The following is a 14,608-nucleotide window of genomic DNA, read 5'->3' as shown; positions in this document are numbered from 1 at the left end:
CCCATCTATGAGAAGAAGTAGAGATATTGGCCATAGCTATGAATCTAGATCCAATAGAGATGTTGATGATGAAGACAGTTTAGTGGAGCTTGAAGCATTGTTGGCAAAACGGCTACCTAGAGGCACTGGGAAATACAGAGGTAAGCTATCATTGAAATGTTTTGCTTGCAATAAGATTGGTCATATAGCAGCTAATTGCCCTAATGGTAAAAATGAATACAAGAGAGACAAATTTAAGAAGTATAAGCTCAAAGGAAAGAGAGATTGTCTTGTAGCTATTGATAGTGGTATTACTAATGAAGAATCTGATGATGATGCTAGTGAAGATATTATGTTTGTAGCTATTAAGGAAGAGATATCAGATCAGAAGGCACTAGTGTCCAGGATGTATAATTCTGATGATTGGATCATTGATAGTGGTTGTTCACATCACATGACCGGTGATCAGAGAAAATTTCTTTCCTTGAAGGAATTTGATAGCGGTGTTGTCAGATTTGGTAATGACTCACTTTGTCTGGTTAAAGGTAAGGGAGTTATTTATCTCAATGGGAAGAGCAGTGCTAACGATGTCTATTGGGTTGAAGGCCTAAAGCACAATCTTCTGAGTGTGGCACAACTTAACGACAAAGGATACCCACTAGAGTTTAGAAATGGTATGTGCAAAATCTTTGACAACAAAGGTGAATTGATTGCAACCGGGAAATAGACCAGAGGTAATATATTTAATCTTAATCCTAAAGTTAGCAATTGTTTGATTGCAAAAATATATGATAGCTAGCTTTGGAATAGGAGATTTTGTCATATAAAATTTGATAACATTGTTAAAGTGAGCAAGTCTAAGACTGTAAGAGGTCTACCTCAGCTAGACAAACCAGTTAATGCCTCTTTGTAAAGAATGTCAGTTAGGCAAGCTGACTTCTTCAACTTTCAAGAGCAATTCCTTCTCAGCAGAGCACTTATTAGATTTGGTTCATACTATAAAGCATGCTAGAATTCATCTTAAAGCTATCAATTAGAAACATCAGGGAAATCATGAATCCCTGTCTAATTAACAAACCTAACAAACTAGACAATGAAATAATGCAATCATCAAGCAAAACAGGAATTAAGAATGAAATCAATTCAAATAAAACTCCCTATTCCCAAGATGTGCATATTGCTTCCATTGCTCTTCTTCTCTTCGTGGTATGATGGCTCTCAGATATTGCGCTAGTAACCTGCAAGTGGCACAAAGATTCGAAGTTTGTGATTGTTGAAAATGGAGAATGGATGCTCATTTTATAGAAAATTGGAGAAGATTGATTGAAAACTGGAATAGAATGATCAAGAGGTGTGAACTCAGGTGAGCTCAAATGCAAGTTGATAGATGAACTGCTGATTGTAGGAGTGAAACTCAATAGATTGAATAGATTAACTGAGTCAACTGATTGATGAAAGAGTTAACTGAAGGAAGAAAAAGAATGATTGGAGGAAATAAAGAGGGTGACACAGAGAGCTAAATTTAGAAAAAGCTAATTGAAGGATGGAAATAGAAGTTGAAGAGATAAATGATTCAATTAATTAATTGATTTAATTAATTAATTTAGCATGTTCTTGCATTTAGATTTAAATTATTAATTTAATCTTTGCATGAGATATTATTCAAATAATTGAATTTATTAATTCAATTTAGTCTTTGAATATATTTAGAACTTGACTTTGATTTTCAATTTGATTTTTGAAATCATGCACATGTGATGAATTTGGAAGAAATTAGAAGAATATGAAATTAAATGAAATTAGAATTTGGGGATTTGGAATTGGAAGAATTAATTAGCTAATTAAATAATTTAAAGAAACTATTTAATTATTTAGAAATGGAATTTAATTAAATAATAAAGACTATTTAATTTAAAGGATTAAATCACAATTAATTAAATAATAAATATTTGATTAATATTTAGAAGAGGGTTGAATGATTAGATGATTAGAGATAGAAATTGAGTAATTAGTAATTTATTTAAATAATGAAGATTATTTAAATTGGGAAATTAATCAGAATTAATTAAATAATAAATATTTAATTAATATTTAGAAAATAATTAAAATGATTAAATGATGAAAGAAAAAGAAATAGAATAATTAGTTTATTTAAATAATAAAGATTATTTAAATTGGGGAATTAGCCATAATTAATTAAATAATAAATATTTAATTAATATTTAGAAAATAATTAAAATGATTAAATGATGAAAGAATAAGAAATAGAATAATTAGTTTATTTAAATAATAAAGATTATTTAAATTGGGGAATTAATCATAATTAATTAAATAATAAATATTTAATTAATATTTAGAAAATGATTAAAATTATTAAATGATGATAGAATAGGAAAATAGAATAATTAATAAGATGATGAGGAAATATGAAATTAGAAGAAATAGATTAATTAAATTAATTAAATAATAAGGATTATTTAATCAATTAGAGGAATAATCAGTACATGATCAATGATACATTTTTAGGTGTCTACATTTGCCCCTCTTTGAGACAATGTTGAAATGGCGTTGTTTCAAAGAAAACGAAAATTTTTGCCCCAGTATGCCCCAGTGATACTTAGGGTGTAATGCCCCCTCGAGAGATTGTTTGTGCATTAAAGACATGAATGATCTCTCGAAAAGAGAAGAATGTTAGATAGAAGAATAGTTAGTTGATTAGAGATAAAGATAGGTGATGTGAAGATGATACTAAGATAGAATATGAGAGAATAGATTGATGAAATAGAATAATGTTAGATGATAGAAAATGATTAAGAAAGAGATGATGAGAAAAGAATCAACAAACTAGCAAGAAGCAAATGAGATGAAGATGAGAATGAGATTGAATGAATCACGAACCTGTGTCAAATATTTTATTGCGTCAATATATATTCATCACTGAGCCTTATTATTGAACAGTGGAGCTTAGCACATCAGGGTATAAGGAACCAAGATGTAAAGATATCTCATTGAACAAACAAACACATAGTAGACAAGCAACAAACAAAGAAAAAGATAATGCCCATCATGGCTCCTCTAGTCACTTGTGGACATCCTTGAGTAGCATAGGAACAATATCTGTCACCAAATGATAAAAAGATAAAGACTGACCCAGAAAAAATTCAGCAACTATACTGACCTTGTGCCTTCGTTCTCAGTTGCTTGATGTGATGGTTGATAATGTCTGATCTCAGAAAGTTGCGGACCCTGTTTAAGACTGACCTGTCTGATTTCGAGTGTATCCTCTTCTGTTTAAGACAAGATAATGATCACGTTGATATGGATATGATACGATTGATAAGACAGTTTGATCAGTTGATTGCAGATGTTTGACTGGATAGTCGTATCCCTTTGTTAACTTCGTGTGAAATATTTGTTGGATATCTGCTAGGGTATTTGTTTCTCACAAGACATTTTATTGCAAGTTTTTTGATTGATTGATTTTCGATTTTTAGTTCTTTTCCAAGAGCTTTTTCGATGTTTTTGGATTATGTAGGTAGATTTTTGAATGTTTTTGTTTGATTTTTTCAGGATCGTATATGGATTTTTTTGTTTGATTTTTTCAGGATCGTATTTGAATGTTTTTGTTATTTTGAGTTTTCCATTGTTTTTTTTGGATTTTGAGTTTTTCAATGTTTTTGGATTTCGAGTTTTTCAATGTTTTTGGATTTTTTCAGGACTTTATCTGATTTTTTGGCTTTTTTTAGGACTTTATCTAGATTTTTTTTTTGGATTTTTTCAGGACTTTATCTAATTTTTTTTTTGGATTTTTTTCAGTTATGCCCCCAGTGTGTTGACCCATATGACATAATAATCTGCAAAATGTATGTGGAGACAAATGAATTTTTGACATGACCTATGTGAATGTAATATGCAGGATGAAGATGCACTTCCTATTCGAACAAGGTTGACTGTCTGTGTTTTTCAACATTTGTAATACACTGATTGAAAATGAAGGTGCAAAACATTTCGTAGATAAGTGGTCAATTGATCTCTAAGACCCTTCAGAACATTCATCTCAACACACTTAGTGACTAGGATTTACAAATGGAGACGCGGAAAACTTCCCCATTGGTTTTTGAAACTTTGATCTTCTTTTCCCCATGTGTGTGCAGATGAGTTAATTCCCGCTCTTGTGTTCACTAAAGATCCTTAGCATCCTATATGACTAGTTACATGGTTTTTCTAACTTCAAAAGTATCCCGAATAGAGCCTCGCTGCTAGCAAGCCTTGAGAGCTCCGACGAGGTTATAGACTTTAATTTCTCAAATATTGCTCCATTGCCAGTAGGCGTTCATAGCCCTGATGGAGTTACTAGCATGTTCCCATAGTCAAGATTTTTTTTGTATTTGTATACATGATATTTCAGATATATATCATTGCTCTTTTTGCCTTTAGATGGATATTTGGCATAGCTCTTTTTATTTTTATTTTCTTGCCTTGACTTGTAAGTAATGAAACCTACTTGGGTGTGACAATTACAGTGGCGCTGAAGTAGAATTTTAGATTTTTCACTAGTCATATGATCAACTAGGTGTGTAGAATGAATTTAGAGATTTATTGTGTTTGAGATATAGCAATTGATAGATTGTAGGTTAACAAGTCTCAAATAGTGAAGCCACTACCCAACCATAAGTAAAGTGTCATCACAGGGTAATGTTGAAAATGAATGATTTTAGGACCTCAAAGACTTCATGTCCAAATATCTAAGAAAGGAGATGACCCTTGCTTCTCTTGAATGCAAAATGAATGATAAACTCGAACAATTGCCTTGTTTTATTTGATGCTTCTATGTGAGAATGCAAAACTTTAAGAATGTGGTGCGTTTGAAAAATAAACTATATGTAATGCAGTGTTTTAAATGATATGATATGCAATGCGGAAAGTAAAACCTAAACTACACAGCCCTTAGGTGTAATACCGCTTAAGATGCATGTTGTTCATAGGGTTAGAGATTGGATTAACCTCCAAGGTAGCCAAATGATAGGCACCATTGCCTATGACCCTTGTTATAATGAAAGGACCTAGCCTATTAGGTTCAAATTTCCTTAGCCTTTCTTGTTCTGCTAAGTTCCTTTGATTCTCTTTAAGTACTAGATCCCCCAATTGAAAGGTTCGTGGGCGGACCCTTTTATTATAGCTCTACCTCAGTCTATTTTGATATCCTTGTAAATGATTGAATGCTATTTGTCATTTTTCATCAAGGGTTTCTAGTTCTTGCAACCTCGCTACCCTGTAGTCTTCTTCTGATATAATGTTTTGTAAGGATACTCTTAGAGACGGTATTTCTATTTCAATGGGGAGTATCGCTTCTGTACCATAGACCAAGGAATATGGTGTTGCTCCTGTAAGGGTGCGCACTCCTATTCTGTAAGCCCAGAGAGCGGGATTTAGCTGGAGATGTCAATCACGTCCTGTGTCAGTGACTACTTTCTTAAGAATTTTCAATATTGTTTTATTTGTAGCCTCTACTTGTCCATTACTTTGTGGATAATATGGCGTGGCAAATCTCTATTGTATGTGAAATTTGTCACACAATTCTTTCACTTCCTGGTTTTTAAATGGACGCCTGTTATCTATAACAAAGCACATTGGAACTCCATATCTACATATAATGTAGTTGAGCATAAATTTTGATATCTGCTTTCCCGTAGTGTATGTTAAAGGAATTGCCTCAACCCATTTTGTAAAGTATTCAGTGGCTGTCAAGATAAACTTGTGCCCGTTGGACGAAGTAGGGTTGATTCTACCTACAAGATCTAATCCCCATTGTGAAAATGGCCACGGTGATGTGATGGGTTGAAGATCTTGTGCTGGTGCATGAATAAGGTCTCCATGCATTTGGCATTGTTTACACTTCTGTACATACTTGTAAGCATCTTTTTCCATGGTTGGCCAGTAATACCCGGTTCTCAGCAGTTTCTTTGACAATGGTGGATCGCTTTGGTGAGCCCCACAGATTCCATCATGGACTTCTTTTAAAGAAAGGTGTGCTTCATTCTCATCCAGACATCGGAGAAGAGTTCCATTGAAACCCTTTCTATATAGAGTATCATCTATGATGGTGTATCTAGATGCTTGACGAATAAATGTCTTCTTTTGATTTCTGGATAGATCTGGTGACATGTATTGGATATTCAAATATGTATATATTTCATTGTACCAAGGTGACTCTGGTCCCACAATTGCACATATATAGTCTGATAGAGGGGTCTCATATGCAGGTAGCATTAACTATTCTATGATAAACTCAAACTGAGTTTCATTAGCAAGCATATTCAGAAGAGGCCCTATTATTGCCATTGCATCTGCTGCCTTGTTTTGTATTCTAGGGATTTGTTTGAAGGTGATTTTGCTAAAGTGCTCCTTGTAATATTCAACCAACTTCTTATAAGGCATGAGTTTATCATCCTTCATATTGTAATCATCATTGACCTGGTTCACAATCAACTACGAATCACCATAGATCTGTAATTCTTGTATTTTCCATTGCACAGCTGTACAAAGTCCTATGAGGAGAGCTTCATATTCTGCCATATTGTTGGTGCATGGGAAATTGATCCTAAATGACTTAGGTATAACATCCCCTTGCGGAGTAATGAAGACAATACCTGCTTTGGATCCGTGATTTGTATATGATCCATCAAAGTATAACTTCCACATTATTGAGGTAGTTAGTGTAAACATGGATTCGTCTAGAAAGTCTATCAGCAATGGGTGATTGTCTTGTATAGGAGCCTCTACTAATTGATCTGCTATGATTTGTCCTTTGATATCTTTTCTGTCTATGTATTCTATATCAAACTCACTCAAGATCATAACCCACTTAGCCAATCATCTGGTCAATGTTGCTTTGCTCAATAGGTATTTGAGTGGGTCAAACCGTGCAATGAGTTGTACCTTATGACTCAACATGTAGTGTCTGAGCTTTTGGGATGCAAAGATTACTGCTAAGCAAGCTCTCTCTATGGGTGTGTAATTAAGCTCATAGCCGATTAGAGTCCTACTTATATAATAAATGGCACTTTCTTTTCCATTTTTGTCATGTTGTGCCAATAGAGCTCCTAGAGCTGAGTTTGTTGCTAATATGTACAACAATAGAGGTTGTCCTAGAATAGGGGATATTAACACTGGTGTGTTCAAAAGATACTCTTTTAGAGCTTGGAAAGCTTCCTGGCATTGTTCTATCCATTTAAAATTAACTCCTTTCTTGAGAAAAATGCTGGAATGGGTGGCACTTATCTGCCAATTGTGCTATGAATCTTCTTATGGATTGCAATCTCCTTTGTAACTCTCTGAGTTGTTTAAGTGTTGATGGAGGTTGCATATCAATGATTGCCTTGACCTTGGCAGGGTCTATTTCAATTCTTCTGTTTGATACTATAAACCCTAATAGTTTACCTATTGTTATGCCAAACACACATTTCTTTGGGTTTAATATGACATTATATTGTTCCAACCAATCAAATATCTGTGTAAGAACTACAATGTGACTTTCTCTGGTTTGCGATTTAGCCAATATGTCATCCACATAATCTTCCATTATGTTATGGATCATGTCATGAAATAATGTTGTCATGGCTCCTCGGTATGTTGCGCCAGCATTTTTAAGACCAAATGGCATCACATTCCAGCAGTATGTTCCCCATGGGCATGTAAAGGCCATTTTATGTTGATCTTTTGGTGTAATTTTAATCTGGTTGTATCCTGAAAAACCATCCATTAAGGATAACATCTCATTTCCAGCTGTTAGGTCAACTATCATGTTGATATTAGGTAGCGGGAAGTCATCCTTAGGGAAAGCTTTATTTAGATCTCAAAAATCGGTACAGATTCTGATGCCTCCCATGGGCTTAGTCACAGGTACCAAGTTTGATATCCATTCCGCGTAGTCAATAGGTCTGATAAAACATACTTCTAGCAACTTTTGTAATTCTTTTTTAACCAGTAATGCGATACTTGGATGCATTTTTCTCAATTTTTGCTTGTAAGGTTTAACTCCTAGTGTCAATGGTAAATGATGCAACACTAATTCAGAATCTAAGCCTGGCATGTCTGAATAGGACCAAGCAAAGTTGATAGGTTGTTTGAAAAAATGGATGAATCTGTCTTTTTCTTCTTTGCTCAATGATTTTGCCAGATGGATGTTATGTACAACTTCCCCTTCTGCTATGTTTACTTCTTATGTTTCCTCTGTAAGTAATGTTGAACTTTCTCTTTCCATAGGAAGATTACCCAAATCACTTTTGTCATTATGGGTAGTTTGATTGTTATCTTCTGTTTGAGAAGTACTTTCTTCTCCAAAGTATGTCGTTCTATTTAGGTCTATAGAAAACCCTGCTTTATGATCACCTTGCGGAAATCCTTCTCTGACTCCTAGAAATTCTGAAATTGCTTCGTCATTTTCAAACCAATCCAGCGTTGGTTTTCCTTCTTGCCCCCAATCAATCAAGTGTGAATGTACTAGGGGTAAATCATTATTCTCTTCTGTAGTAGAGTTTGATAACATGAAGACTTGATTGTTTGATATTACACTTTTTGGTGGGGTAGAATCATGGAGTGATAAGAATTCATAGTCATGAGAATCTGTCTCACTGTCAATATATGTTTCATCATATGGGCTATCATCACTTATTTCTTCTTGTTCCTATCCTTGATTTCATTGTAGATTGACTGGTCTTCTTTGTACATTAGTGACTCTTCTTAAGCCAGGTATAAGCCTTTGCAATCTTTCCTCATCTATTTCGTTAGGTTGAGCCTAAGTTGCCTCTCATGGTAGAAGTAGTGACAATAACCATGGGTGGGATTCAGGTGGTGGGGGTAATCCTGCATCTATTGCCACATTAGCTTGTATTGTTGTGTCAATAACTGCATCATTTTGTAACTTTGCGGTAGGTTCTTGCAAGAGTTGTCTCATGTCTTCCCCATTTGATTATGTGCTAGGTGAACTAGGTACCTGATTGCCTGTTTGAGATGAAGATGGAAGAGCCTGTGTGGACAAATTCCTTTGTGATATGTAATTTGATGGTTTGCTTGGTCGATTTAGTATATCAAGGGTACGTTGTCTGGCTTGTGTGATATGTTGTACATGCTTGTATCCCAATCCTTGATTTCCTAGATTATCATTAGGAACAACAGGTTCTAGTCTTCCTTATTTTTGTAACCCCAAGCCTATGGTACCATCATATCCATGTCTTTGGAGTATTTTGAATCCATTGTCGTATTGATCTGTATGTATTTTGGGTGTTGTCATATGATCTTCTCTATATATCCAATGGTTAACATCTTCATTCAAGGATTCTTCCTCTAAGTCTCCCCATCTAATGAAAGAGCATGAGTCTGAGTATCTGACAATTTCTTTTCCTTTGTCTTTCTTTTGTACTGTAGTATGAGGTTTCCCAAAGGACTTAGGAGAAAGAGATAATTATTTCCCATTTGAAGTGTTTGCAATAGAGTACTCTCCACAACATATCTTTTATTTGTAAGGAGGATGTTGTAGGCATATCTTTTTGTGTTTCTATGATCTTTAACATTTCCAACTGTGTAGTGAGAGGTGCAGCCTGATTGATAGGTACCTGATTATCTACACTATCTTTTAGATAATTACAATGTTGGAACAGATTTGGATCACCCTTTATGGTAATTTTGATACCATTGTATGGGAATTTGACACACTGATGAAATGTGGATGGTACTGCTTGCATGGTGTGGATCCATGGGTGGCCCAATAACATGTTATATCCCAGCTCTCTGTCCAAGACTTGAAAAGTGACCTCTGTCGTTATTGGTCCTACTTGTACAGGTAATGTTACAATGCCTTTAGATGGATGATCTTCATCATTGTAAGCCTTGATGTTTATCCTTTTGGAGGAATCAATGTGAAGTTCAGAATATCCTAATGCTTTGACTAGCTTTAATGTACAAATGTTCAGACCAGCTCCCCCATCTATAAGTACTCTTCTGATCCTTTTCTTGTGAATGTAAGCTTCCAGATGTAGTGGGTCATTATGAAGCATTTTATCACTAGGAATATCTTGCTCTATAAATGCAATATGTGTACCTTGTGTCAAATTTCCTACCATAGACTAGAAGACACATTCATCTATACCTCTGTCTACTACTAAATCTTGGATTTCTTTGTCCATTATAGATCTATGATTGGGTGAAATACGCAGTAGTTCGAATAAGGATATTTGTGTCATAGTTTCCTTAAGCTGTTCAACTACATTGTAAGTCCCTACTGCTAGTGGATGATTTTTTGGTATCCCTTGTAAGGTTACCTTTGACCTTCGAGTAACGACTGCACAGTCTCTGTCTCTAGGAGTAATTGTGATTGTAGCAATTGTATCATTGGTATCATAAGCTGTTTTATCTAGATTTATATTAAATCCTTCTTCATAATCCCAATGTGTATGTTTGACATTCATAATATGTTCAATGAGTCCATCTTCAAACCAATCTGAGTGAGATGGTTGATCCTACCCCCAGTCTTGGAGACAAATATTCGTATCCTCATCATACTTTGGTCCTTTGGATATCATGAAAATTTGGTTGTCATCTTTATGAGTGTCTTGATATTGGTCTTCTTGATCAGATGTTTCTTGTGAATCTTTGTTTGTCATATCTCCTGAACTAATGGCATGAATAGTGTAGTCGTAGGAGACCTTCATGTAGTTAGCCGTGTTGTCTTGGGTACCTGATGTAGTTTCTTTTCCCTTGTCATGCTTGACAAATGGATCCTTAAAAATCATATGATTTGTGTTTGCTGAGGTCTTATTCGTATCAATTCTGATGTCCCCTTGGTCTATCACATCTTGCACCAAGTTTTTTAGTTTGTAGAAATCATTGTCATTCCACCATGTAGGTTTGAACGAACCTGGTTCGTATACTCTTACCTCAGGTAGAGTGATCATGTTTGTCTGTATTAACTTTTTGAGCGCCGACTCAATAGGTTCTCCTAAAGGTGTGTAATTTCTTCTTGGAGTGTTTACCCTGGGGTATCTTGTGTTCATATTTTGCGTAGCATTTACATTGGTGTTATTCCCAATATGTGGATTTGTTGACTGACTCGTTCCAAATGATAAAACGGGTTGGGTTCTGTTTATAGTTCTAGTGTCTACAACACCATCATTGATCATGTTTTTGTTTTTTGACCAAAACTTAGATTTGTCACTATTGTTTGTGTTGCCATACTTAATTAGACCTTGTTCTATCAAGCCCTTCTCTCATTTGAGAGCTTTTTCTGTGATTTGTTTGAATGTGGTAAGGCACTACATTTGTATTGGATACATAATCTTTGGAATCAAGTTTTCTGTAAACATATACACTTGCTCTGTTTCTGGGATAACTGTCTTGCATCTTCTATAGAGCGCCCTCCATCATTGTATGAAGGATGCAAATGTTTCATTCTTGTATTGCTTAGCTGCACATAAATCCATCAAAGTAACCGGGGTGTCAATGTTGTGCAAGAAGTTTGCAATAAATTGTTCAGCTAATTCTCCTCATGACGTGATGGTTGGTGGTAGATGTGAAAACCACTCTAAAGCTAGACCTCCCAGACTTTTAGGGAATAGTCTCATTAGATAAGTATCTTTCGAGGCAACTTCTATAAATGCTGTGAAAAATTCTCTGATATGATCTCTAGGATCACCCTTCCCTCGGTATCTATTAAATTTGGGTGTTTCAAGGTGTTGTGGGAAAGGTGGCATGTATACTGTGTGATCAAATGGATAAGGACATAAGTCCTACATTGTGTAGCTCTTTTTGTCAGTACCAGTTTGCATGGTCATCATCTGTTGTTGCAAACTTTGTATTTGTTGTGTCAAAATATCGGTTGATGTCAAAGGTATACCTTGTGTGTTTGTATGTCCCACAAAAGGATTTGTGGTTGCATAACTAGGAGGTTGTTGGAATGTACCAAGATTATAACTTTGTGTGTTGTGTGTTCCCATAGGTACTGTAAAATAGGCGATATGTGAACCCATGTTTGGTTGACTTGTACCTGTTGTATTGGTAGTACTTGGGTTTGGATTTTGATAACCATATGTGGATCCCATAGAATAGGAAATTGGAGGTTGGTTTACACTTGTCACTTGCGTTTGAATAGGTGTTGAGATAATTGACATTATCGGTAGGCTTTGTGATGGTATACTAGCATTGATCACTGAAGATGTCATGCTTGTTTGAAAGTTTGCACTTGTATTGACATTTGTTGGAAGAGGTGCGTTTTGAGGAAGACTAGAGGTCATTGCTTGTATTTGCGTCAAGGGTAATGTTTGATTGTTATCTTGACCTAAAGTTTTTCCTGGTGGTAAAATCTTTGTGACATCAAAATCCTCAGGTAATTTTGCCCCATTTTGTATTAACAGCGAAAGATACTTGTCCCTATCACTATGTATAAGTGCATCTAGGATCATGAGGACATGCTGGTCTTGTTGTGCGGACTCAATTTCTTCCTTTGTTAGATGTTTTTGTAATTCATTTATGGTGGACATTGTCTGTGTACTTTTGTGTTGACCTGTTGACATGTCCATGTTCCAAGTAGGGTTTATAGACTGTGTGTTGTTCGGGTCCATTATTCCTTTTGCTTTCTGGGACCTTGTGATGGGCATCTAAAAATGTCCTATATGATGATGGTTTTATGCAAGACGATGAACTAACACTAGATAGTAGATGTAAATATGAGGTATGCAATACTATACTAGACTCTCTATTGAGGATTTTGATGTGAGACCTTTTTAGCCTTTCTAGCTTTCTCTAATGCAAGTCTTTCAATTTGTTGACAAAGTTGTTCGGCCTCAATCTCTCTATCAATCTTACAGGCAATCCTAAACTCAATATCTATCTCATATATAACTCCCATATACTGGGGTGCGCTTCTTCTTAAATCCCAAGCTAAGTTAGCTAGACCATCAATAATTTCTCGTTGACCATTGTTTGGAACTAGATTAGGTTGCTCGAAGGGGAGCAAGCCATCACCTGGGAGACCCATGAAGGCACATGCTATGGACTTATAAATGATAATGGACCTAGACGTATATGAGGACAATAATGCAAAAAACTTAGGGTGATAATGAGGACGTAAAGATGGGACTATGCAAAAGACATAAGACGATAATGAGGACATAACATGGGACTATGCAAAAAGACTTAGGATGATAATGAGGACGTAAAATGGGACTATGCAAAAAACTTAGGATGATAACGAGGATGTAAAATGGGACTATGCAAAAGACTTAGGACGATAATGAGGATGTAAAATGGGACTATGCCTAAGATCACAAGTATGTAAGGACGTTTTGAGAATCAGTTTCAAAATGGACTTTGTTTTTGGTAACTTCGCGTGTAAGACAATGTTTTGCAGTTTTCCAAATCTGAGAACAATGGTTGGCAGGTATGTATAGCTGACTGACTCAATTTTCATACAATCTTGAAAAATTCAAAGATACGTAAGATAGGGCTTGAAATAGCCCAAGGGACTGACTCAATACTGGTCTATCACAATGATACATAAAAAAGCATGGAAAACAGTCTTAGGCTAGATATTGGACACCATTCAGTGAGGCCCCCGCAGCAAAATACTGAAACAAGATGGACAAATAGAGAGTCTGGCAGCATTGGCTCCACTCCATGGCACACACTTCTCAGGCATGCCAGTCTCTCTTACCCTGAAGATCTGAAGATCTTATTGCCGAGGGATTTCTGTCTCATAATGTAAGGTACATGAGGGGTATCTATGGGGTACGATCCGCACTCTCGGAACCACTGAACATAGGATTTTTGGCAACTAATTTGGTTCTTAGTATTAGGTTTCGAGGGATCTTGATCCAACGACGGATTCTCAGAGCAAGACACTTAAGGCTTTAGTTGAGCTTATCGGTGCAGGGAAGGCCCCCACATATGTCGAATTCACTCAACACTCTAGCTGCCTAACCAGTATATTTATATAGCAGCTCAAAAACCCACACGAGAGTACGCTAGGAGAGATGATATCCCCAACACATCCCAATTTGAAGTACCTTTGTGGGGTGATGAAATCCCCAGTCAAAGATACCCCTCACTACGTAGAATAAAATAAAATTTGGATGTCATTGTCACCTTCCTTCTTTCTCCCTTAGGCCCGATGGCGGTAGAAAGTCAATTAGTGCAACAGTAGGTCCACCCCAGACACAATGAAAAGTTCTTTTCCTTTAAGAAAATAAAAAATGATTTAATCTAATGCAGCATGATTCACATTCTTTTTATAGCCCAAATTTAGGTGTTAGATCCGCATGTGCATGTCAATTTTAAACACCAAATCCAAGAATGAAGGCATACATGTCAATTTTAACCATTTGTTGATTTTTAAGCACCAAAAACCAAGTGTGAGATACACGCATGTCAATTTTAGCTTTTGTTGATTTTAAGCACTGAAAATTGAAGTGTGAGGTGTGCATGGATGTCCTTTTTAACTGTTGTCGATTTTAAGCACTAAAAATTGAAGTGTGAGGTGTGTATGCATGTCCTTTTTTAACTGTTGTGAGATGTGCATGCAAAATTACTAATATAATCCTCTCTGTGAATCTGCCACAGGCTATAAACAGAAGATTGG

The sequence above is a fragment of the Cryptomeria japonica genome, chromosome 5, assembly GCF_030272615.1.
Source record: "Cryptomeria japonica chromosome 5, Sugi_1.0, whole genome shotgun sequence".
Classification (NCBI taxonomy): domain Eukaryota; kingdom Viridiplantae; phylum Streptophyta; class Pinopsida; order Cupressales; family Cupressaceae; genus Cryptomeria; species Cryptomeria japonica.
Note: the sequence above shows the minus strand (reverse complement) of the source record.